This window comes from Lepidochelys olivacea (assembly GCF_965140295.1).
Source record: "Lepidochelys olivacea isolate rLepOli2 genome assembly, chromosome: 2".
Classification (NCBI taxonomy): domain Eukaryota; kingdom Metazoa; phylum Chordata; order Testudines; family Cheloniidae; genus Lepidochelys; species Lepidochelys olivacea.
This window is the reverse complement of record NC_140412.1, coordinates 54,935,376-54,961,396: the sequence shown is the minus strand read 5'-3', so window position 1 is coordinate 54,961,396 and position 26,021 is coordinate 54,935,376.

The window sequence follows — 26,021 nt, the reverse complement described above, 5'->3', positions numbered from 1 at the left end:
TTTGTCCTGTCATATCATGCTCATCAAGGTGTTTATAACTCTTTAATATTTTTTTCTCAGCTAATTTACCTAGTACTGTAAAAAAGCTCACTGGTTTGTAAATCTCAGGATTAACTCAAATGCCTTTTTTAAAGACAGATATAATACTGACTACCCGCTAGTCTACTCAAACAGTGGCCAATTTTAATGATAAACTTATTTATTTTTTTATCAGCACTTATATAATAGTAGGTTCAAGATACATGAAATAATATTGAACAGATTATATATGTGCAACTATGTTAGACCTCAGCCCAGATTCTTAAAAAGTGTTTAGGCATTGCTGCGCTTTGCGTTGCAACACTTAACTACTTTAGTAGCCTAAATTTAATTTTCAAAAGTCTAATTCTCAACTGTCAATGGGATTTTAGCTCCGAAGTGCCTTTTGAAAATGAGATTTAGGTTCTTAAATTACTTGGGTGTTGCAATACTGATACTGCAATACAGCAATGCACAAACACCTTTAAAGTTTATTTATAGTCATTAACATGCATCTTTAATTTTTGTGTAGACATTAAAGATGACACTAAATTACCTTCTAAACCACCGAAAAACCCAGATCCAAGAACACATCACCTGAAAGATAGCTTACCTCAGAGGCTGCCTCTCTCTGTGTGTGGTACCACAGCAGATTAGACGAGATGCTCAAGCTACAAGAGCCCCTTGGTTTAAGCATAATGAAGCTTGATGCAGGGAATTTTCTGTGAAGGGTCCTCAAATGGAATTTGCTTCTCCCTTGGTCTGCCAATTTGTTGACATTCTGGTCTCACTGCAAAGCTTAACTTTTTTCCAATTTTTGTATGTTCACACAGATATTTATATAGGCACATTTTTATATAAATTATAAATGACTGTCCAGTTGGTGCAAATGCCAGAGTAATGAGCCTACAGTCTATGCAATCTCGTTGTGGTGGAAAGTACAGGTTATATAGGATTGCGGATCCAATTCAGCAGCCAAAAAAGTTATTGGTTTCACAGATGTAAAATCATTATGAAAATAAGACAGTAGTTGAGGTGTTGTCTTATTTTGATTACCTTTAGCCTCTCTAGCTTTTTGTGAGCCCCAGAGAAGGCCTCTCCCTAGTGGTCAGCTCCCACCTCTACCATGTGGTACAGAAAGGCCTTAGCACCCCCTAGAGGAATACACTGCAAACCAGCAGTAGCAGGAAAGCCTAGACACATCTTCACACCCCCACTGATATTAGTAGTATCAACCTAACTCATTGTTCATTCAAGTGAAAGTGGCATGGGCAGGAGGACAGGGAGAAGGTGATTGTCAGAAAGGATGTGTGTAGTGGGGAGCATGGCAGATAGGCAACCGTCACAATAACATGGTAAGAGGGTAGAAGAAAAGGAAGGATAGTAAGTCAGGGATAATTAAAGTAGGAATGGGGAAACCTGGATGTTTAGATAACAAATCGGTATAAGCAAGAGTTAAAACAATGAGTAAATAGGTAAGCGTTACATTTTAAAAAGAGAAAAAAGAGATATATAAAAATATTAATCATTAAAGTAGATTATCAAGTAAAATAGGCTAGTGTTTAAAATGGCTGAGTTTTATAATAATAGCAAAACGAGTTATAGAGATTTGTAGAGGTTAGTAGGCCTGCGGTAAGGAGCAATGATAAAGGCAAATAGGTCAGGATGAAATAAAATTAAAAGGAAAATGTTTTAAAACTAACTTTAGAAAACTGAACATATGTTTCACCATTTCCCCACTCTTGTCTCTGTGTTGTCTGTTTATCTAGGGCCTGATCTTACATAAATATATGCATGTGCTTAATGGGACTAATTCTGTGTGAAAAGCGACTGGTATGTAACTGTTTGCAGGACTGGGTCCTGCCTACATATATACCTGTAAAGCATCTATCACACTTCTGGGCTCTTTATTAATACCAATAATCAATACATTGCAGACAGCAGGGTTCTAATTTATTTTTAAAAAATAATTTACTGGTTTCTCTATCTGTAAAATGGGAGAATGAATTTGACCTTCTTCATAATGTCTTTGAGATCTCTGAATAAAAGTGCTATATAAGAGCTAAGTGATATTATTATTATTATTATTATTTATTTATTATTTATTGATTTAATTTAATTTATTTATAATATCCACTGTGTGTTAGTTGTTTCCAAACTCTTTAGAATCATAGAAGATTAGGGTTGGAAGAGACCTCAGGAGGTCATCTTAAGGACAGTCGCTTCTCTGAAAAACTTACAACATAAGGGCAGACAAGTAGGCAGGGAAGGGAAATAACAATAAGTATTAATATACAATTTATATATGAGTCAACTCAATTCACCATGAGCAGCATGGCAGAAGTGGGTCTTTAAGAAGAACTTAAGTGTGGACAGAGAAGGGGCTTTTTGCAAATGGGTGCATATAATTTGTAGGGGGCTGTGGAAGAAGGCATGGAGGTGATTGTGTTAGAAGCTGAGAACATTGGCAGAATGGTGGGGACAGACCCAACATGAGGCTTGACAAGGGAGGTTGAATCAGGAGGGGTAGAGTTATGTCGAACTTTGAAGGTGTGAACAGAAGTTTTAATAAGACGCAAAAGCACTTGGGGAGCCAGTGGAGGGGAGCGGGGATTCAGATAGGAGAATTATATGATCAAACCAATAGGCAAGGATGATGAGTTTCGTGGTTGCATTTTGTATGGATAGGGAAGTAAAGTATGTGTGTTTGGGAGGCCAGAGAGGAGGATGGTGCAGTGGTTAAGTTAGCATATAATGTGGGCCTGAAGAAGAGATTTGGTTGTTGGTATGGGAAGAAAAAACATGGATCTTGGACACATTAAGGGAGGAAGAAGCAGCAACATATGACTTGGATGTACAGATAAGAGAAAGGGAGGAGTCAAGAATAACCCTGACGTTGTGGGTCTTGGCATTGGCAAAGATGGTGGTGCTGCCAACAATGCTAGAGAAGAAGGGAAGGTTTTGAAAGAAAGATCAATTTTGACCAAGTTACATTTTAAATTAATGACTAAGTATCCAAGAAGAGATGTCAGCGAGAAAAGCTGAGACGTGGGATTGGATGGAAGGAGAAAAGTTAGCTGTGGAGAGCATGATCTGTGAGTCATCAACATTGAGATGACTGCTAGTACCTGCCCAGCTGATACCATTACTAGTATGTGCAGCGTTTATGGTTATATTCCAGTTTACACAGTCCCTTGCATTAATTTCTTAGTAAGAAGCCAGTCAGATTCTGTAAAAGACACTGAGGACCACTGTCTCTGTTCATGGAAAACAAGTACACAGATGAGTCCAGGTACCTTTCTATTTCTTTAATTTGTATACAAAGATGATGTTGTAGTGAATGTGCATATAGCACTAAGTAATATTCTGTATCTATTTTAACTGCACATATCCCAGTTTCTAGATTTAGAGATTGGGAAATTTAAATGTGTGCATGAACTGGAAGGGAGAAAGGGTTCACTTTTCAGGGTTGTGAAACTAGTTATGGTATTTTATTCCAAATTAAGTGGAAATGATCTAGCAGAGGGCATGGATGTTGCCAGAGAAAAAAGATGATTTGACCTGCCCTCCTTTTATACTACGTGGTCTAAAAGCTATTCAGAGGCCACCTTTCTTCTTGTGAATCATTACATTTTTTTTCCTGTACGAGACTGGCTTCCAGTTCAATTTTCCCTCAGTTTCATCCTCTTTGTCTGGCTGTACCAAAAGAAGGACAGAAGACCTTTGACACGGGTTTAATCAGGCCGCAACTTTATTATTAGATGTCTGGGACAACCTGGCCGATAAAAGTGTACAGTGCAGGTAACCCCATGTTTATTCCATAATTACCTTGGGGGCCTTTACCAGCCCCCTCCTCCCCCCACCCTTTTTCCATTCAGATCACTCCAGCAAATCCATTGCCAGTACCTCACCATCCACTTCCCTCCTCGTAGGAGGGTTAAGCTGGGCCATAATAATGGGGGTTGGCTCCCTGCCGTACCAGTCATAGGAGTTCCCAACTGCCCCCAATTCTCTCCTTTACCGAACACCTCTTTTTAGTACCTGCACTGGACATCTGCCCTACCTTAAATAATGAGTTGCATCATATATCCTACCTCCCTTCATGCCATGCATGAACAGAGCCCACCTGAACCTGCTGTGGGGAAGGTGAAAAAACCTCAACTCCACCTAAGCCAATATGGTGGCAAGGGAAAAAATTCCTCAACAAAGGGGCAGCTAGCATAATGCCCTCAGCAGATCTAGACCAAACCTGGTATTTTACCACCTAAAAGGGAGGGAGGGTGGGCACCACCTCAGCCGGCTCCATGCAAAAGAGAGGGTTAAGGCACAGGGCTGGCCCTTTTAATCTCTTCATTCCCAGGGGATGAGTCGGTGACCACATTGACCTTTTTGCAGCAGTTTTCACCCCCAAGCCATAAAGTACAGTTTCCTTCATTTAGCCAGCCAGCCAAATACCACACACACACACACACACACACACACATTTCCTCAATCAGACCTGCCTCTAAGAAGCATACAGTATGCAGACAAATGCACCACACCTATCTTTCTCTATCAGCTTATTTCAGAGAACAATGTATGTTAATGAACAATGCACAGATTGCTCGGAGTATATTATGAAAATATTTTAAATGAAAATTTATTCTGTATCAATGTTCATGGAAGGAAAAAAAAGAGAGAGAAAGAAAACCAACCAACCAAACAAACCTTAGTTTTGTGACTAAACAGAAAAATAAAGGTTACACAAATTGTCTACATATACAGTTGCTTACTGCTGTCCTAAAGTTTAATAAATCATATACTCTTTTTAAAAAATATTTTCATTTTTTTTTGCTGAATAACATGCATTTCTGACTAAATTATCCTCACAATACCATATCTGTTTCTTCTTGAATAGAACTCCCATTCAGGAATGCAATAGTTAGAGAAGCTATAATATGCGGCTTGCTCTGTTAAAATCATTTTAAAACTAACCTTACGTCAGAATTCCATATTTTTTCCTAGACTCTTGTTCAGTATAGAGTAGAATCCTATTGTGAGTAAAACTATCACTAATCACAGATGAACAAAGATGTGTCCAAACATATTAAGAGCAGAAGCAGAGATATCCCAATGCTCAGATAATGAATTTTAGCTCTCTCTAGAGGAAAAGTTTTCCTGTCTATATTCTGGCAATGTTCCAGGACTGGAGAGAAAATAGCAACTCCATATGGATACTGAAAATAAACTAGTGATGATTTAAACCAACTAGAAAAGAGAGACAGTTCATTTTTTTCATTGTGCCAAAACGTGTGAAGTGCAGCATTTAGATTTCTGCAAGGTTGTTGATATTTATAAAATACAACATGGTAAAGAATTCGTAAGACTTTTTAAACAAAATTAGAGGGTGGGCTTTACATTTTTTTAAAAATTAATCAACTGTTAGAAGACTAAGCCATTTAGAATGGGTTTTTTTGCCTTTCCTGAGACAAAATAAATAAAGATTGAACTTTTTAAGATTGTGAATTTATGTTGCATGACAACCCAAATACATTTTAAAATAGAGATTACTGGATAAAGCAAAAGAAGTCACATTTCTCAATATTTATTTTTGTGTCCATGTTTTTCACAGGTGCTCTTATACCCCGGAGAGCCATTTAGGTTGCCAAAAGAATATGAGATTTGGTATTCTTATGGTATACTGTAGCTCTGGCACCCATAAACTGAAATACCGTTAGAAAACCAGATCTCACATTATTTCTCTCCAATGAATGGCTCACCATGGCATTAAAAAAGCCTGTGAGGATCATAAACACAAGTATATTAGACCTTGTACACCTCCTTGTATTTTCATGATATTATAGTTGCAAGTGTTTTAATCAAGATTATAATATGCTAAATAGGTGTGGTGTTGTAAATCACTTTTAAATATGTAAATGTATATTAAAATACAGCTAAGGACTTTGGCATCTGATTCACAGTTTCTTGGTACTCTGGTACTGGTACTCTGTCTTTCATGCATGTTTTTTAAGTAGGAAAAACTTTAGAGGCTGGATGTGTATGAAAATATTCAACTAGATTCAAGTCCTAAATAAAATTTTCAGTATTGTTATTTATATTGACACAGCATCTCAAATATACTAATTTTTTTCCATGCTATGGTGCATTACCCTATAGTGCCAACACAGCCTAGACCAGGGGTGGGCAAACTTTTTGGCCCGAGGGCCACATCTGGATATGGATATTGTATGGTGGGCCATGAATGCTCATGAAACTGGGGGTTGGGGTACAGGAGAGGGTGAGGGCACTGGCTGGGGGTGTGGCTCTGGGGTGGGGCCAGAAATGAGTTCCAGGTGCGGGAGGAGGCCCCAGGGTGGGGATTGAGGTGCGGGGGACGGGATTGAGGGCTCCAGCTGGGGATGCAGGCTCTGGGATGGGGCTGGGGATGAGGGTTGGGGGTGCAGGAGAGTGCTCCGGGCTTGGACCAAGGGGTTCGGGGGGGGAGATGGATTAGGGCTGGGTCAGGGGGTTGGGGCATGGGACGGGATGAGGGGTGTGGGATCTGGGCAGCGCTTACCTCAAGCAGCTCCTGGAAGCAGCGGCGTGTTCCTCCTTTGGCTCCTACATGCTGCCCTGTCTAGGTGCTGCCCCTACAGCTCCCTTTGGCCATGGTTCCTGGTCAATGGGAGCTGCAGGGGTGACGCTTCGGGTGAGGGCAATGTTATGAGCCTCCTGGTTGCCCCTACGCATAGGAGCTGGACAGGGGACATGCTGCACTTCTGGGAGCCATGGCACATGCGGAGCGGGGCAAGCCCACAACCCCACTCCCTGGTAGAAGCTCGAGGGCCGGATTAAAATGTCTGAAGGGCCAGATGTGGCCCCAGGGCTGTAGTTTGCCCACCCCTGGCCTAGACTGACAGAAGGGGTTTCTCCACTGGTGTAGGAACACACCTCTGACCAACATAGCTAGCTTGACCTAAATTTTAAATGTAGATCATGCCACAGCAAAGTCACAGCTTCTGCTCTGCAGAATATACATTCTAAAAATTGATATTCATTTTTATGAGTGGGCTTGATTTGTTTATTGAATCAACTGAACTGAAAAATTTTCTTCCCCTTATTACAGTGGTCACTTCTAAAATCTTTTAATTGGTCTTTTCAACTAAATCACATTGCCATGATATTTGCACATGGTATAGGGAATACTGAGAATAACACATTAATGATATCTGGTTACGCCTTTCAAGGGGAAAACTGGAACGTTAAGGGCAACCAACTGTATCTTAGAAGTAACTAATTTTCCTTCTGTAAGAAAGGAATCCCTGATATGCTTGATGCTTCCTACATATAGGATGATGGCTTCTTTTGAATATATTACTATTGACTACATTTTAGGAGATCAAAATCAGTTAAATTATAAATGTGCCCGGTACACAACATAACATATTGTAAGTAAAATTTATAGCATGCTGCTGCTTACTTGATACAGATTTGTGACAAGAGACAAATCATATCATGCAGAAGGCTAGTATCGTGCTATATTACAGTATGGTTCCAATTACAAAGTAAATTGTAACTCTGCAGTGGCCATTTTATTCTGCTAGTGCACTGGATGTGTGAGGAGGTGGGGCAAATCTCTGCCTTGTCCCCAGCCCTACTCACCCTGCTGCTGTGGGGGATGGGAATAGCCGATCGGCCAACTGGGTGGCATGAACTCACCAGTCAGAGATGCCATCTGCCATTGTTTGGTCTGATGAGAGCTGATTCTCTCCTCTGTCAAGCAGAGACAAGCTTTTCTGTCCCAAAAGAAGACACTATTGCTTTCATTCAATCTGCAATCTTGATATAGTTTTGTCCCACTGGCATCTAAAAGCATTGAGATATTAGCTGGTGTGGGACTAGGTTTTTGCGGACTTTCTGACATCCACTGAGTTACAGCTAACTCTTTCTTGGGTTTGAAAAGGAATTTTTTCTTGACCCTTGTGGGTAGGGTTTGGTACAATTTTGTTTTGTTTTGTTGTTGGTTGACCTTCTCTGGAGCATTTGGCATGTATTGCTAGAATAATAGGACAAAGGGTGCCATAGTGGGTATTTCAGTTGATGTTGCATTGCTTAACTGTGGGCAGCATTCAACTTTGAAGGAGTCCTGCAGTGGTAATGGTCTAAGATGGAGCCATAGTTTATGCCAAAAACAAAGTACGGACTTGGGGGATGGAAGGATGTGGAAGGCCCTTCCGTACTAGGCATGGGATGGTGTATCCTTAGTTTGTGCCAAATTCTTCAACGGAGGAAGAGACTGAGGGATTTTAGTTACAAGTCTTATCCCATTGTATTCAGCCCATCTGAGATCGTTGTTTGTTGTATGGGTGTGTTATAGGAACATTGTGAGGAGATCACTACATTGGACTAGTCTGACTATTGGGCAATGCGTGTTGAAATTTTGTTTTTGTTTAAGTAGATAATAAAAGTTACAGCCAGCTACGTATCTCATCATCTGTGTAGAGTATTTATTTGCTGACCTCAGCTAATACATTAAAATTGACCCAGAAAAACAGCAATGAATGTATTAAAGACCTTTTGAGTAAAGAAAAGCAGTTGGTATTATCACAAACAAAATTATGAACTCTCTGAGGCAAGATGAGACAAGGCACTAAAAGAGGTCTGATATTGCTAGAACTGTTAAAACCACCAGATAGCTACAAATGCATAAAACCTAGGAAAGGATTCCAGTAAACCAGACTGCTAACTGCCTACCTCTTATTCTTTCACTTTTGAATTTAAATGTATAACCTCACCTAGGCAAACATGAAAAGATAGAGAAAAGACTTCGCCTTAAAAGAAGTTTTTTACCCCTATAACAGAAATTGTAGTAGATACCATGGAAAAGAAATGCAAGAAACTGCAGATGCCATGTGTCACTTTTACAGTTGTTGACATAAAGTAGCAGTTTGAGTCCATCGAGATTCAGTATTGTATGTTTATTTAAATGGTTATAATGGTATATTTTTGTTTCCTTAAATATTTTATTATTCATGGCATTTATGTTTTAGAATTCTACTCCTATGTCTTTTGCAATGTTTGATTTTTAATAGATTTATTTGTTTTAAGACAAACAGAAATTGTACCTTTATACCACAGTTGACAGAAGGAAAAAATAATGGAGGAGGGAAGAGTAAAATATGTTCTTGAGATGTGTAAATGCTGACTGCCAGCACCCTTTGGAGGAAGGTAGGCCTGGCACATGTCTACTCAGTTTGTTTTCTTCATGGGACTATTTTTTTGCTTTGCTACATAAAAGCTATTGGATTGTCTGTGCTGCCTCGGACAGGCCTGCAGGGCCTAACAAGACTATTGCAGTGAACCCTGCCCAGGGATGTGGGGGAACTGCCTCAATAAATTCCGTGGACTTCTGCACCCTTCTTGAGTCTGACTTACCATTTGTCTTGGAACCTGAACAGTATGGTCAAAGTAGGTATGACTTAATGAGATCTTATTTTCTCCTATTATTGCAGCATATTCTAATATAGACCAAGTATGGAAACCTATGCCATGTCTAATGTTTTTATACAGACCAACATAATTTTTGTGTCACTTTTAATAAATTAGGTGAAAGATTTTATTTACAGCATTTTTTGTAAATTAAAAATACACTTGTGTAACCAGTGCTAGAATGAATTCTGCTGTAACAGAATTCCAGCTGGGTGGCATAGGACTCAGGATACCCAGGGAAGCTGAAACTGGTTCTAAGCATTCTTTGGAAAATAGAGCAGGTGAACGCTGCAGTGCAGTGCTGAACAGCTAACCAAACAGGGTGAATCTCGTTAATGCTGAAAAAGTTGGGCTCTAATTTGTAGTTGTCAGGGTTTCCTCCCCACTCTGAACTCTAGGGTACAGACGTGGGGAACCACATAAAAGACCCCCTAAGCTTATTTCTACCAGCTTAGGTTAAAAACTCCCCAGGCACAAATTCTCCCTTGTACCTTGGGTTTAAGTAACGCTGCCACCACCAAGTGATTTAACAAAGGATCAGGGAAAAGGACCACTTGGAGTTCCTCTTCCCCCAGCAATCCCCCAAGCCCTACACACCCCCTTTCATGGGGAGGCTTGAGAATAATATCCTAACCAATTGGTTACAAAATTATCAAAGACCCAAACCCCTGGGTTTTGGAACAATGGAAAAATCAGTCAGGTTCTTAAAAGAAAGATTTTATTTAAAGGAAAGAATCACCTCTGTAAAATCAGGATGGTAAATACTTTACAGGGTATTCAGATTCAAAACACAGAGGATTCCCCTCTGGGAAAAACCTTAAAGTTACAGAAAACAGGAATAAACCTCCCTCTTAGCACAGGGAAAATTCACAAGCAAAACAAAAGATAAACTAATCCACCTTGCCTGGCTTACCTATACTGGTTGCAATATTGGAGACTTGGATTAGGATGGGTTGGAGAAGATGGATTTCTGTCTAGGCCCTCTCAATCCCAAGAGAGAACACACACACACACACAAACAAAGAGCACAGCCCCCCCCCCAGATTGTCAGAGGGGGCTCAGGGCTGGAGCAAGGGTTTGTGGTGTGGGAGGGGGTGAGGGCTCTGGCTGGGGGGTGTGGTCTCTGGGGTGATGCGGGGGATGAAGGATTTGGGGTTCAGGAGGGGGCTCTGGTTTGGGGCCAAGGGTTTTGGAGTGCGGAAGTGGGTTAGGGTGTGTCATAAATATAAAGGGAAGGATTTAAACACCTTTAAATCTCTCCTGGCCAGAGGAAAAACCCTTTCACCTGTAAAGGGTTAAGAAGCTAAGATAACCTCGCTGGCACCTGGCCAAAATGACCAATGAGGAGAGAAGATAATTTCAAAGCTGGAGGGGGGGGTGAAACAAAGGGTCCTCTCTGTCTGTGTGATGCTTTTGCCGGGACCAGAGCAGGAATGCAGGTCAGAACTCCTGTAAAGAGTTAATAAGCCATCTAGTTAGATATGCGCTAGATTCTGTTTTGTTTAAATGGCTGATGAAATAAGTTGTGCTGAATGGAATGTATATTCCTGTTTTTGTAACTTAAGTTTTTACCTAGAGGGATTCTCTATGTTTTGAATCTGATTACCCTGTAAGGTATTTACCATCCTGATTTTACAGATGTGATTCTTTTACTTTTTCTTTAATTAAAATTCTTCTTTTAAGAACCTGATTACTTTTTCATTGTTCTTAAGATCCAAGGGTTTCGGTCTGTGTTCACCTGTGCAAATTGGTGAGGATTTTTATCAAGCCTTTCCCAGGAAAGGGGGTGTAGTGCTTGGGGGGATATTTTTTTGGGGGGAGACATTTCCAAGTGGGCACTTCCGCTGTTATTTTTGTTAGACACTTTGGTGGTGGCAGCATAAGGTCCAGGGACATAAGGTAAAACAGTTTGTACCTTGGGGAAGTTTAACCTAAGCTGGTAAAAATAAAGCTTAGGGGGTCTTTCATGCAGGTCCCCACATCTGTACCCGAGAATTCAGAGTGGGGAAGGAACCTTGACAAGGTGTGTGGAGGGGAGCGGGCTCCAGGAGGCAGTTTGGGTGCAGGATGGGGCTCAGGGCTGGGGTAGGGGGTTGGGGTGCAGGAGAGGGAGCGGGCTCCAGGCGGGGGTTCTGACTTAGGGCAGAGGATTGCAGTGGGGGTTTGGGCTCCAGTCGGGTGGTGCTTACCTCAGGCAGCTCCCAGTCGGTGGTTCAGTGGGGTAAAGGGAGGCTCCCATCCTGCCCTGGCTCCACATGGCTACTGGAAGTGGCTGGCATGTCCAGCTCCTAGGCGCAGGGGTGGGCAGGCAGCTCTGCGCAACACATACTGCCTCGGCCTTCAGGTAACACACCCGCAGTTCCCATTGGCTGAAATTTCCAGCCAATGGAAGCTGTGGAGCTGATGCTTGGGGTTGGGGCAGTGCTTGGCGCTTCCATGATTGCACCTATGCCTAGGGGCTGCAGGGACATGCCGGCCACTTCCAGGAGCCATGCAGAGCTGGGACAGGCAGCAAGCCTGCCTTAGCCCCACTGCACCGCTGACCAGAATTTTAACAGCCTGGTCAGCAGTGCTGACCAGAGCCTCCAGGGTCCCTTTTCGACAAGTCATTCTCGTCAAAAACCGAACGCCTGGCAACCCTATTGTATAGGGAGTGGAGACTGGTAATTTACTAATGTCTTATCTCCATTTTTGTGGTGCAACATACTGTGCTTGTTTGGTTTTAATACAATATGTGCTTAACGTGTTAGTAAGTGATCAGTGAAGGCAATAAAAACAGGTTAAATAATAATCATATACAATGTTTGTGCTTGAAATGTTTCTGCTGGTTTAAAAGCTTTCGCTAGTTTGCGAGAGGAAGAGAATTTTTCTATATATATAATGGGGAATATTGATAAAAACTCTCAAAATGGAAGAAACGTTTTAAGTCCATCCACATTTCAAAATATATACCAAGAAAAAAGGCTTCAACCAGCCCTGCAGAAAAGTTAGCAGCCTAGTTCTCAACAACTGTCTCTTTCAGGACCAATAATGTATATACAGGATGTGAGCTCTGACCCTAACTGACATATGTTTGCTTGCTGCATCATACGGCTCTCAATTGAACAATAAATGTATGTTCACCATTTTCTTATCCTCTACAAGATGTCATAAAAATACTCCTAAAAGTCATTTTGTTCATTTCTTTTCTTATTTGGACTTCACAATTCATTTATATATTTTGCACTGTATGGACTCTGTACTTGGTCTGCCTTAAATGTCCTATCTTCTTTTACATAAGGGCCACGGCAAACCTGGCGGCTGAACTTTGTGACTTTGTCCTCACCCGTAACTATTTCACATTTGGGGACAATGTATACCTTCAAATCAGCGGCACTGCTATGGGTACCTGCATGGCCCCACAGTATGCCAACATTTTTATGGCTGACTTAGAACACGCTTCCTCAGCTTTCGTCCCCTAACGCCCCTACTCTACTTGCGCTACATTGATGACATCTTCATCATCTGGACCCAGGGAAAAGAAGCCCTTGAGGAATTCCACCATGATTTCAACAATTTCCATCCCACCATCAACCTTAGCCTGAACCAGTCCACATAAAAGATCCACTTCCTGGACACTACGGTGCTAATAAGCAATGGTCACATAAACACCACACTATACCGGAAACCTATTGACCGCTATGCTTACCTACATGCCTCCAGCTTTCATCCAGACCACATCACATGAAACCTACTGACCGCTATGCTTACCTACATGCCTCCAGCTTTCATCCAGACCACATCACATGAAACCTACTGACTGCTATGCTTACCTACATGCCTCCAGCTTTCATCCAGACCACACCACACAATACATTGTCTACAGCCAAGCTCTATGATACAACCGCATTTGCTCCAACCCATCAGACAGAGACAAATACCTACAAGATCTCTATCAAGAGTTCTTACAACTACAATACCCACCTGCTGAAGTGAAGAAACAGACTGACAGAGCCAGAAGAGTACCCAGAAGTTACCTAATACAGGACAGGCCCAACAAAGAAAATAACAGAATGCCACTAGCCATCACCTTCAGCCCCCAACTAAAACCTCTCCAGCGCATCATCATAAAGGATCTAAAACCTATCCTGAAGCACGACCCATCACACTCACAGATCTTGGGAGACAGACCAGTCCTTGCTTACAGACAGACCCCCAGCATGAAGCAAATACTCACCAGCAACCACACACCACACACCAAAACCACTAACCCAGGAACCTATCCTTGCAACAAAGCCCGTTGCCAACTGTGTCCACATATCTATTCAGGGACATCATCATAGGGCCTAATCACATCAGCCACACTATCAGAGGCTCATTCTCCTGCACATCTACCAATGTGATATATGCCATCATGTGCCAGCAATGACCCTGCCATGTACATTGGCCAAACCGGACAGTCTCTATGTAAAAGAATAAATGGACACAAATCAGACGTCGAGAATTATAACATTCAAAAACCAGTCGGAGAACACTTCAGTCTCTCTGGTCGCTCGATTACCATGCTCAAATAAATTGGTTAGTCTCTAAGGTGCCACAAGTACTCCTTTTCTTTTTTCTAAAAATGGCAATTCTTCAACAAAAAAAACTTCAAAAACAGACTCCAACGAGAGACTGCTGAACTGGAATTAATTTGCAAACTGGATACCATTACATTAGGCTTGAATAAAGATTGGGAGTGGATGTGTCATTACACAAAGTAAAACTATTTCCCCATGTTTATTCCCCCCTTCCCCCACCCCCTCCGCCCCCGTTCCTCAGATGTTCTTGTCAACTGCTGGAAATGGCCCACCTTGATTATCACTACAAAAGGTTTTTGGGTTTTTTTTCTCTCCTGCTGGTAATAGCTCACCTTACCTAATCACTCTCATTACAGTGTGTATGGTAACACCCATTGTTTCATGTTTTCTGTGTATATAAAATCTCCCCACTATATTTTCCACTGAATGCATTTGATGAAGTGAGCTGTCGCTTACGAAAGCTTATGCTCAAATAAATTTGTTCGTCTCTAAGCTGCCACAAGTACTCCTTTTCTTCTTTCATACCAGAGGACCTGACCCTTGACCTAAGAAGTTCAACTATAAGTGATTAGGCTTCCTACAGGAACTTCTGGATGAAACTGGAATGTCAGACTACATTATCACACTGGCCCCTTTGGCCAAGCAATCTACGACTCCATAAAGCCCCACCATCTTTTAGGATTTTTTTTAACACATTGCTATTTCTTTATCCTCTAATTCTATACTGATACTGCTTAAGCATCAAATCTTTCTTTTAACATATTTCTATGGCCATCTTTTATCAGCTCTTTTAAGTTAATTGAAATATCCTCTCCAGTTAAGCCTGAAAGTGCCTTTTCTTTTACTAATTATTCTTTTCACTTGACAAATCTTATAGTATTGCAATTTGTTTTCAACTCATCCTCCTCAGCCAAATCTCATTTTAAAAGACTTCTGCATATTGCTCCTTTATATCCTTACTTAGCCACATTGGTCTCTCTTGTCATTTTACTTATATAGTCTTAATGCACATGAATATTAAATATTGTCTTCAATTGTTTCTTGAATATTTTCTCCTTTTCAGAAGTAAATTTCTCAAACAGAATAGAAGCTATCAAAATTCCTTAGATAAAATGCTTTGGATCAACACAAACTAGCTGTCCTTAAGTAAAAAAACCTACTTGGTTTCATTAATACTGGCTGCCATTTCTACTGCAGATTTCATTATAGTATGATCACTACATCCTAACACGATTCCTAAATTTAATATTGTATTATCACATTTCTAAGGAGTAGGTCTGAAATAGATTCTGGAAAAGTCCGCTGTTTAACAAGCCATATAATCAAGAAATCTAATTTACTGTTAGAAATGTTGTGTTTCACTTTTTAGTTTTCACAAATTTATCTAATTCATTACCATTGAAGTTAAAATTTTCTGATGACAAGAGTACTGGCCCACTTCCAGATTTCTGATAAATGTTAGATATGTATTGATTTATTTTCTATATCTTTGCAGTTCATTGAGCTCTATTATATGGTTGAAAGCCATCCTTGTCTTCATTACAGGGGTGCAGCCTGTAAAGTTCCAATCCTGCAAATTGCTCCATGTGGGAGGGAGGGCCTAGGTGACTATAGGTCACAGCATACAATTCCCCATCTTGATTCAGATGACCATAGTCTGTGTGGGCCACATGTCTGTATTAATGATGAGGGAGGCTGTGAATTGTTCCATTACATGTAAAATATGTGAAATCCTTCTGCTCCAGGCAAATTTCTAATGTTGACCTTAGGTGGGCAAATATCGGGCACCCCAAGCTGCATCAAAACTAAACAATACACCTTGGATCCTTTTATTGTTTTAGCTACTAGCCATATTGTCTGTGCTATGGTAGCCAAAGCATTTATTAAATTTCTGTTTGCAGACTCAAAATGATGGCTTATTATTTGTATTCCCTGATGTGTTCTATCTTCCTTTAGTCTCCTCATGTGGTAAACTCTGGATCTATAGTATATATGTTTATTACTTGCAGGAACATTTTGACCTTTTGAAACATTTCCAGTGCTGTTTGTTTTACTTACTAACTCCCCTTATTTCTCTGTATGGTAAGTAAATAGATGCAATCCACCTGTTTTAGGTGTTAACTTAGTTGTTTTTTAAAAGGTATAGTTTGGAGCTGGGAAACAGTGTTCCTATCCAATGACATTTTTCAAGATTTCAAAAAAATTTCCTGTCCAGAATTGGGGTGAAAAGTAGAAACTGCAAAAATTTGAATGAACTAAAAATCCAGAAAAAAAAAATGGACCAGGCCAATAAAACATTTGTTTCAATACTTTAAAAATGTTTTATTTCAATTTTCATATTTTTTATGTATTTTCAACCTTTATTAAATCTATAAATCAAATCAAAAAGGAGGGGCTGTTTTGAAAATTTCAGAACTTTAATAAAAATGTTTTTAATACAGGAAATTTGTTGAAACCACCCCTATCTTGCAAACAGTTTTGATTTTGACAAATTCACACTTTTTAAACAAAGTTTATTCAGAAAACTCCCAACGTGCTCTGGTATATGACTGCTGAATGTTTTCTCTAGATATATTTGTTAGACATGCTGAAGCAATATTTGATTTAAAATTTTCTCATTTTTTGTAGATGCAGGTTTATAAAATATAATTCTAGTATTCCTCCACTTATCAGTGGTGATGTGCATCTACAATTCTTGTGTTTTGCACCCACAGCATGACTTTGCTGTGGAAGTCTTTTAGGCAAGGTACGTATAGTAATGCATTATGGATTTGTTGAAACATGAATTAGAAATTGTGCTTTTTGCAGTGACCTTAAAGGACAGCCTGTGTCATAAATATAAAGGGAAGGGTAAACCCCTTTGAAATCCCTCCTGGCCAGGGGAAAAATCCTCTCACCTGTTAAGGGTTAAGAAGCTAAAGGTAACCTCGCTGGCACCTGACCAAAATGACCAATGAGGAGACAAGATACTTTGAAAAGCTGGGAGGAGGGAGAGAAACAAAGGGTCTGTGTCTGTCTATATGCTGGTCTTTGTCGGGGATAGACCAGGAATGGAGTCTTAGAACTTTTAGTAAGTAATCTAGCTAGGTATGCGTTAGATTATGATTTCTTTAAATGGCTGAGAAAAGAATTGTGCTGAATAGAATAACTATTTCTGTCTGTGTATCTTTTTTGTAACTTAAGATTTTGCCTAGAGGGGTTCTCTGTGTTTTTGAATCTAATTACCCTGTAAGATATCTACCATCCTGATTTTACAGGGGGGATTTCTTCATTTCTATTTACTTCTATTTTTATTAAAAGTCTTCTTGTAAGAAACTGAATGCTTTTTTCATTGTTCTCAGATCCAAGGGTTTGGGTCTGTGGTCACCTATGCAAATTGGTGAGGCTTTTTATCCAACATTTCCCAGGAAAGGGGAGGGGGGTGCAAGTGTTGGGAGGATTGTTCATTGTTCTTAAGATCCAAGGGTCTGGGTCTGTAGTCACCTAGGCAAATTGGTGAGGCTTTTTACCAAACCGTGTCCAGGAAGTGGGGTGCAAGGTTTTGGGAAGTATTTTGTGGGGAAGGACGCGTCCAAACAGCTCTTCCCCAGTAACCAGTATTAGTTTGGTGGTGGTAGCGGCCAGTCCAAGGACAACGGGTGGAATATTTTGTACCTTGGGGAAGTTTTGACCTAAGCTGGTAAAGATAAGCTTAGGAGGTTTTTCATGCAGGTCCCCACATCTGTACCCTAGAGTTCAGAGTGGGGGAGGAACCTTGACAGCCTGGAATCCTGGATTGTATTATTTTCATCTTTATTCCCCAAAGCACAGCAGCAAAGAAAAACTTCAATAATTAAGGGGAAAACACACAGTTTGGGTTTGTACAAGTAACATACTAACCCCCGTTCCAAATGTCCCTTCTTAGTTCCCATAGTTCTTCTTTGAGTGATTGCACATGTCCATTCCACTGTAGGTGTGTGCAGGCCTCATGCACAGTTGTTGGAGATTTTTTCCTCTGCAGTACTCATTGGGGCAGTGTGAGTGCCCTCTGATGCCTCGCACTGCTGCACACCTTTGCCCCTGAACCCCCTCACTTCCTTTCTACTGCCAGTAACAGTTGGAGCTGCAATCTCTGTATTTACATATCTTCCCTCCATTAGTGTACACAGTACCTTTAATGTTAGTTTTTAGTCTTGTATAGTATATCTGTAAATAGTTAGAAGAATACGTTTTTAGAATAGTATTTGTTAGCATAGGGTAATCAGTGCCTGGTTGGGTACTGGTCTCGATACTGGTCTAATGTCCCATTCTTCTGACTTCAAAGCCTGTCGTTCAGTAACAGGTCTATACCAAAAAAGAAAAGGAGGACTTGTGGCACCTTAGAGACTCACAAATTTATTTGAGCATAAGCTTTCATGAGCTACAGCTCACTTCATCGGATGCATTCAGTGGAAAATACAGTGGGGAGATTTATATACACAGAGAACATGAAACAATGGGTGTTACCATACACACTGTAACAAGAGTGATCAGGAAAGGTGAGCTATTACCAGCAGGAGTGAATACCAATGAGTGAACCACATCCCAGCTGCCTTAAGTGTCTGGGAGAGGTGTCACAGTTGTAGAGTGTTCAAACCCTGCTATGAAAGGGACAGGGCTGCCAGACTCAAGTGCCTGCTGATGGAGTCTGCGCTTCATCCACTGTTGGAACCTTCCTACTCTGAACGGGTACTGAGCATGTCCGAGTTGGTTAAGAGTGCTCCCCCAGTTATGACTGAGTCCACAGGCGGGTCCATGTTGGTGGTGCTTAAAAAGAGACTGCATAAGTCTCTTAAAGATTTAATACTTGGCACTGAGTAGACGCAAGGACTCGGAGAGGCACTCAAAGAAATCTCACCAGGAGCTGTGGACGGCCGTGCCTGTGGACGGTCCCAATGTAAACAGCCTGTCTCATTGCCCACCAGGGGATTACCCTGACAGGCCGCGTGCAGGCCACCACTGCATTACAGTCTTTAAAAAATGGCACACTCTTTAAAAATGATAAATTTGAGCTAGTTTTCAAAAAAATATCACTTCAGTAAGTAATGAATTACTAATTCCACAATTACTTTATGTGGGACTAGTAATACATTGCTTGTGATTTAAAGTAAGTAATTACTTCAGTCAAAATTCATTACTGAGTTATGTAATTCCTTACAGGCCATACTTTACAATTCAAGTAATTTTTTTGTTCGCTGTAATAAAGTAATTCTGGAATTGGTTATACATTTGTCACTCCTAAAAGTAGCTATTTTTATTAAAAGTAGTTTTAAAAAGAGATTTTTGGCCATTTTTTTTCAAAACTGATTAGTGATTTTTTTGGGTGTCCACTCTGACCCTCTTGAAATGGGGAGGGCAGGAGTTAAACGTTATCTGAAAACTGTGCCCTTTGAGATACATCAAGTTGAACAACTAAAAACGGAGGCACCCAAAATCACTAGTGACTTTTCAATATCTTGTCCTTTTTTAGTATATTTGGTATGAGAGGGGAAGAGACACCCTTAACGCCAGATGGCATCTGGCTCTAACATGGCGATGCAGTGGAATAAGAGGGAGTAAGGGCTCATTTATACAGAGACTTAGTGCACAGCAAGGCAGGGTGTAAATCTACAGCACCCTAGCCTGCCACGCTATAACTGGCCATGTGGACCCTGCTGCCACACAGGAGAAGTTCCATCGTGCTCTTTGACATATTTCTATTTCAAACAGCAGTAAGTCAGAACGCACGACAGAACTTTTAATGCTCAGCAGCAAGGTCCACAATGGCCTGTTACAGCACAGCAGGCTAGTGGATTGCAGATTTACACCCCAGTTTCCTGTGTGCTAAGTCTCTATATAGACAAGCCCTAAGCTTCCCCATCATAGAATTTCCCACACCTTGGTTGGGAGCCCTCAATTCCTCTAGCCAGTGTAGTAACCAAAGAAAAGTGTTGGCGAATAGCAGTGCTGCCACTTCATGGCCCTTTCCCTTTGGGTGTGTTGCTTAATAGGGTTATAATAGAGGGACACTTACTTTCTTTAGCTAAAAGGGATTGCATTACCACACTTTTTTTCTTGTCTAATATATTGACCAATATACCATTTTATGACCTCCGTTGACTCTTCATCTTTATAAGACAGTATGCTCTCCACCTACAGGAAATTGGGAAGTGAAGAGAAGAATCCTCCATATCATGCCATAGGCCTTGGTGGCTGCAGACCATCTATGCTTTCTCTAGCATAGTGTAAATGAGGTGAGTGGTGTCCTGTGCATATTTAAGGGTAAAAGTTTTTCTCTTCTCTAAACTAAGGCCCAGTCTTATAAATGAAAAAGCTCCAGTGTCTCTGTAAAAACAAACAAAAGACAAAACTAGATCAGTGAGAAACATAGGCAAGGACATTATACTTTGAACAATAATTTTTTTTAAAAAAATTGCAGGCAGGGCAGGATTAAGGCATAAGCACTCATGCCTAGGGTCCTAGCTCCTTGAGTCATGTGATTACATCAGAATCTAAGCTTTCCTCTGAAAAAGTAAATTTCTACCACTCATGGTTGCAAATAAAAGGGCCCATCTACATGGGAAAGTTATATTGATATAACTGGTTAAACTTTCCTGTGTAAGAAAGCCCTGAGTATATTCAAAGCAGCAATATCTGCCTGAATCTGCAGACAGTCTGAAACAATATCTCTGAGAGGTGTGAACTGTCCTATATCTCAAAATGTACTGCTCCAGCGGGCCTTGCTAACACCCCCCAATAAAGTACTCTGTGGAGGAGAAGAGTGCAGTGGGCCCAGCCCATTCAAGTAGATATACCTTAACTGTTGAGTTAAGTATTAGTGGGGAGGAGGCAGCTGCCATCCCCACCTTTCTGGGGCCCCTATTTTTCCTGAGGAAGACACTGCCACCCTGGCAGAGTTAGGGGACCTCCCTGCCACTGGAATGCCATGTGTGGGGTGGCTCATTGTGTGGGTGCAGGGCTGTAAGTGTAAAACCAAGAAGGGCCCTGTGTCATGGTGTTACTAGGACTCATTTTACCTTAATGAGTGGATACAATTTAACTCTTAATTATTCAGAGATGCATAGCTTTTTTGGCCAAAATGGATCAGTGTGACATCTGGTCTGATCTCCTGCATAACACTGGCCACAGAACTTAAACCAGTGATTTCTACATTCAGCATGTTGAATTCTAGATGAGTTAGAGCATATTTTTGAAAGACATCCAGTGAGATTTAAAGATTTCAAGTGATAGAGAATCTACCACTTATTGTTCGCTGAAGATGTACATCACAACAGATCACCACTCACCTTCCTCACCACAGATTTGAAGATTCTGTAATTTTCAAATCTCTCTATAATTACATTTCTTTTTATTTGCATGTTAGAGATTTTATCTTCCTCTTTGAAAGGATTTGGTAGTTGAAGTATATCTGTGGCATGGGTTAGGATGAAACTGTCTGCTTGAACAAGTGATTTTGACAATATTTAAGCTACATGGGTCTTCCTCCATTATATTCAGTGGTGTAAGCGTGGATGGTGGTCTTTTGTGATATCTAGCTACAGACAAAAACAATTACAGGTAATTAATTCTTATTCTTTCAGATAAATGTGTTGACTTTATTTATCTCAAGAGCATTAAAGTGTTAATTCAACTGTAATGTCAGCAGAAAGGTTGCAATGTCATAGAATCATAGAATGATGGAAGATTAGGGTTGGAAGAGACCTCAGGAGGTCATCTAGTCCAAACGCCTACTCAAAGCAGGACCAACACCAACTAAATCATCCCAACCAGGGCTCTGTCAAGCCAGCCTTAAAAATCTCTAAGGATGAAGATTTCACCTCCTCCTTAGGTAACCAATTCCAGTGCATCACCACCCTCAAAGCCAGTGCTCCACGTGAGGCTTGAACTCACAACCTCAGCACATCTGTCCAGGTACTCCTTCTCCATTGAACTGCAACACTTCTGTACTAAAGAATCCTGCTCTTCTGTAATGAATCCTCAGTCATAAATAGATAACTTGTTAGAGACACAAGTGCTACTTCATTATTGTGACTAAATACGAAAAAATATACTCTAAGGAAAAATTCCTACATTGAAAGGAGATGAGTTGAACAAAATGACCTAATACAGGTTTTTCCATCCGCTGTTTCTATAATTATCATATTTAATAAGCTACTTCTGCAGTTGCATCACAATAACTTTTTCTACAACTATTTTTTCAAAGGAAAGGTTTAAGAAGAAAGATCAGAGATCAAACAGGATTTTTGAATGGTGTATGGTTACATGTTTGGAGTGTAAATTTTTAGGGGTAATTAGAGCACCATCAGTTAATGTCCACTCTCACCCTTTTTCTGGGGTTTGACTTTATTGGTAACTCAAAAACAGTAATACAACATTAATCTCAGCCTAAGCTTCCTCTCTCAGTGTGGTTGACATTAGGATTTCCCACCCTGTCCAACCTCCTTAGTTGTACATACATTTCTTACATCCCAGGTAAAGTTAACAAACCACCTGTGCTATAATGAATCTGCAAAACATCAGGAGCTTTATGCAGGGTTCTAACACCCACTGACAGAGTGGATCAAGAGAAGAAGGCCCAGCCACCCTCTTGCAATGTAGTAACTATCACTATTACTAATGTTAATGTCCCTTGGCATTTAAGAACTATCCAGGAAAGACTTAGTTTTTACCCTAATGGAGAATAACACAGGAATTAACCTGCACTATTCAGTTTGAATACTTCTGGTTGTATTCATCCCAAGTAGGCAGAGAGTCACAACAGATGACAACATCGTTTCTGTAATTAAATTGTGGCGGATAGTCCATCAATCTTCAATAAGAAAAAAAGTTTAATTTTGCTGCTCATCTTTTCCACACAGGGCAGACACACTATAGATATAAAAGCCTAAGCAACCATAAGTGGAAGTTTATTTCCAGAAGCCATGATTCTGGAAGGTGCTGAAATGACATAGAATTCAAGACTTTGGAATAGTACAAAATCAGGCCTCCTGGAAATAATGGCAACTCATATGAAGTCTGCATCAAAACTCAGTGGTGAATTCTGGAAGACATGTAAAAATGTAAGTTGCAGTTAGGTAACTGATAAAGCAGTGTGTTCTGCACCAATGTGACATTCAGTAGGTATGCAAAACAATACCATCCGTCTCCAATTAGTTAGTTTTCCTTGTACCCATACTTTCTGCCATCTCATCAGGCAAATTTGCACATCCATTGAATACCATCTTTGTTGTTGTGCTGCATTACCAACTATACACATTTTCCAATATACTTGGTTGATTATGTAACTTACCCCACCATGGATACCACTGAATTTGGCCAGATATGTTGTCTTTGGACTGTTCTGTCAGACTCTAGATGGGAAGGCCTTTGTTAATGCCCTACCTTTTTCTTCTGTTACTTTGACTGAATAAGTCAAATTTCAATCATGGCAACTATTGTGAGTCAAGAACTGAGTGGTGATGAGAGTCTACTACATTGGTCCACAAACCTGTATAATCATTAAATGCCATATCTGCTCTCCAGCTGCATGTAGCCTATCCTTCAGGAAAAAAAATCTTAAAATCTGACAGGATTCTAAATGTACAGTATTGAACAGTTCCAGTAGTTGTGGGAACCCAGTCTTCAGTCCCTGCAGTGAAATGGCTAAAGTATTTGAAATCACTGCCAAAGTATTTGAAATGTGAAGCACCACATGTTGCAGAATGGGAGCCTTAGATTCGGCATGAACAGTTGTCAACTAAGATTGAGCCTTCTTTTTTTAAACTAAATTTGAATACCATGGAAGGAGAGAGGACCTATGTGCAGTTGGCTAATTTCAAAGTTCAAATTCTCTTAGGACGCAATTGAAAATGAATTTAATGTTTTAATTCTATTCCTCAGTTTATGTACATCACAAGGGAATAGACTATGTGTTCTTTTTTAGTATTCTATATCTTTGAAATAGGCAGTGTGTAGCTGAACTGGCCCAGGAGCAGTCCTTCTCTGTTCCACCTTGTTCCAGTGGGAAGTAATGTGCATTTTGCCTGTATAGATTGCTGAGCTCCCCCTACATCAGCTCAATTTCACTGGCACAGGACTCCACTTATTTCAATCGGGACTCCACCTATTTCAATCGGGACTCCACTTATTCTACCTCCCACTGTTCACTCACTTGCTCACAGTTGGGAGAGGTGACCCTGAGGAGCCTGATCTGTGCTGCGCACCCTGAGTGACAATTCAGGGAGGTCACATGCCAAGGGGGAGGAAAAGGTGTTTACTCCCAATTACATCCCTACATGGTATGGCTTGGTCCAAAGTTGCTACACAATACCACGTGTAATCTCTGCTCTATTAACCCAACAGGTTAGGATTGAGGTACAATGACAAAGAGAGGCTCGTAGCCATGTCTTGTGATAGGGTTTGCTCAAATCTCTATTATAAATCCTTCATTTTGAGCTCCAAATTTACTCACAATTTTTTAACAAAGAAAACATTGGAGCACTGCCAAGGATTGCATTTCAAAAGTCTAAGTACAAATGTTTAAAATCATGCAACCCCTCAGTCTACTCCCAGTGAAGAATTATTTTGTTTTCCATATAGAATCATAGAATATCAGGGTTGGAAAGGACCTCAGGAGATCATCTAGTCCAACCCCCTGCTCAAAGCAGGACCAATCCCCAACTAAATCATCCCAGCCTGGGCTTTGTCAAGCCTGACCTTAAAAACTTCCAAGGAAGGAGATTCCACCACCTCCCTAGGTAACGCATTCCAGTGTTTCACCACCCTCCTAGTGAAAAAGTTTTTCTTAATATCCAACCTAAACCTCTCCTACTGCAACATGAGACCATTACTCCTTGTTCTGTCACCTGCTACCACTGAGAACAGACTAGATCCATCCTCTTTGGAACCCCCTTTCAGGTAGTTGAAAGCAGCTATCAAATCCCCCCTCATTCTTCTCTTCTGCAGACTAAACAATCCCAGTTCCCTCAGCCTCTCCTCATAAGTCATGTGTTCCAGTCCCCTAATCATTTTTGTTGCCCTCCACTGGACTCTTTCCAATTTTTCCACATCCTTCTTGTAGTGTGGGGCCCAAAACTGGACACAGTACTCCAGATGAGGCCTCACCAATGTCGAATAGAGGGGAACGAGCACGTCCCTCGATCTACTGGCAACGCCCCTACACATACATCCCAAAATGCCATTGGCCTTCTTGGCAACAAGGGCACACTGTTATCTCATATCCAGCTTCTTGTCCACTGTAACCCCTAGGTCCTTTTCTGCAGAACTGCTGCCTAGCCATTCGGTCCCTAGTCTGTAGCGGTGCATGGGATTTTTCCGTCCTAAGTGCAGGACTCTGCACTTGTCCTTGTTGAACCTCATCAGTTTTATTTTGGCCCAATCCTCTAATTTGTCTAGGTCCCTCTGTATCCTATCCCTACCCTCCAGCGTATCTACCTCTCCTCCCAGTTTAGTATTCTCAGCAAATTTGCTGAGGGTGCAATCCACACCATCCTCCAGATCATTTATGAAGATATTGAACAAAACCAGCCCGAGGACCGACCCTGGCAGCACTCCACTTGATACTGGCTGCCAACTAGACATGGAGCCATTGATCACTACCCTTTGAGCCCGACAATCTAGCCAACTTTCTATCCACCTTATAGTCCATTCATCCAGCCCATACTTCTTTAACTTGCTGTCAAGAATACTGTGGGAGACTGTGTCAAAAGTTTTGCTAAAGTCAAGGAACAACATGTCCACCGCTTTCCCCTCATCCACAGAGCCAGTTATCTCATCATAGAAGGCAATTAGATTAGTCAGGCATGACTTGCCCTTGGTGAATCCATGCTGACTGTTCCTGATCACTTTCCTCTCTTCTAAGTGCTTCAGAATTGATTCCTTGAGGACCTGCTCAGTTGGTGTTCTTTGTCTCTTTTTAGGCAGGACACTTCCTGCCTAAATATATTTACAATAACGTTT